This window comes from Sphaeramia orbicularis, chromosome 17 (assembly GCF_902148855.1).
Source record: "Sphaeramia orbicularis chromosome 17, fSphaOr1.1, whole genome shotgun sequence".
NCBI lineage: Eukaryota > Metazoa > Chordata > Actinopteri > Kurtiformes > Apogonidae > Sphaeramia > Sphaeramia orbicularis.
The window spans coordinates 48,379,361-48,381,194 of NC_043973.1; positions in this window are offsets into that span (position 1 = coordinate 48,379,361).

Here is a 1,834-nt window from a genome sequence, read left to right on the forward strand (position 1 = left end):
GTTTAGTTAATGATAGATTTGTTGATAAAGTCACTTTTTCTTCAGTTTTCTCTATTTCTAATATAATAACCCTCAACTTTAATCTGAGTTTTTATGAACGTCTTCATGATCAGTGAATTAAATGTAGGATAATACCTCATTTTCACTCAAATAACGTAAAATGCAGAGGATAATATATATGTAGTAAATGGTAAATAATCACTTAAGACATATTAAATAGAGACAAAAATTCAGTTTTTCAAGTTTTGTAATTTTCACAAAAGTAACACAGGGTCATCATGGGTTCAGAGAAGTCAGTGCAATTTGAACAATGTCTTGTGTCTTTGTAGATCCAGTGTGATCTGTAAGTTGTAATGCTTCTGTGTAAATGATTGGATGAAGCACAATATTAACATTAACGTTGCACTTATTTTCTTTAGAAATGTCAGGTTGTGTGTGGTTGTCTGTGTTAATCACATTTTAACCCTTTCATGCATGAATTATGAGAACATTAACCAAGATTTTTTTCTTTATTCCTCTTTGGACATTAAAAAAAAACCAATGCAATTATTATTATTATTATTATTATTATTATTATTATTATTATTATTATTATTATTATTATTAATAATAATAATAATAATAATATAATAATAATAATAATAATAATAATTTTATGAACCTATTTTTCATGGAGTTGCAAAAATGTCCACTCAGCTGGACAGCATGTGTTTAATATCTGAAGCAAAGAAACATGTATTTACTGATCTACTGTGTGAAAGCTATGAAATAAATACATTAAATGCTGCTAATCTGATGTTTTCTCACATTTTAACATACACTACAAACAAAAAGTTATGAATGTTTTTAATTTTTGGGCTTTTTTTTTTTTCAGTTGGGATTCTTACACAAGGCTTTTTACTTTTTTGTGTGTGAATTGAATTGAAACACTTTTTTTTTTTTTTTTTTTAATGACCAGACATAGTTTTAGTTACAAATGGCCAAAAAAAAAAAAAAAAAAGACAAAATAAATAAATAAATATCCTTAACTTTTTATTTGTAGTGTACTCTAACACTAGTCATTACTCACGTCATGGACATAAAAATGCCCCAAAAAAAAAACTTTTGTTGTTAATTACAGTCTAATAACAATAACACGGACCTGATTTACACTCAAACATGTTAGATTGAGTTTATCTAGAACAGCAAAGTCACAGTAATGTTTTCAATGTCAGTGTATTATTATGGGATGGTGCATAAGCGTCCTGTGTTGGCTGATATGGAACTAAAACAACAACAAAAAACAGCTGGAGAAGAACTGTCCACTGGAGTGACCACTGGAGTGACCACTGGAGTGACCAGTGTGCATGAAAGGGTAAAAAAGGATAGTTAGTAGATGCAAACATTTCCATGATGTCATTTGACTTTTTTCACTCTTAATCTTTTAATGGTCTGGCCCTTTTGAGATCCTCTTGGAGGTCAGGTCTAACAGAGACTTCACCATCATCTGTCACATCTGAACACTGAGCAGAGGTAAAAACTATCAGGAGTGTTACACAGAAGGTACAGAGGAGGAGAGCTTCTTTTTCTGCATCCTCTTCATCTTCCTGCTGTGAAGGAGGCAAGAGGAGAATCCAACTTTTTATATTAAAGAGGACAAATTAGGGCGATTTAAGAGCACAATTTATAAATCAGAAGTACAAATTATTAAATTGAGAAGACAAATTTGAAATTTTCTGAGCGTGATTTATTAAATTGAGCATGGGATTGGTTTTTTTTATTCCTTGTGGGATCTGCACTTTTTAAATCAAATGTTCCTTGAGGCGTATTTTCACCAAAGCAAATCTTTGACATC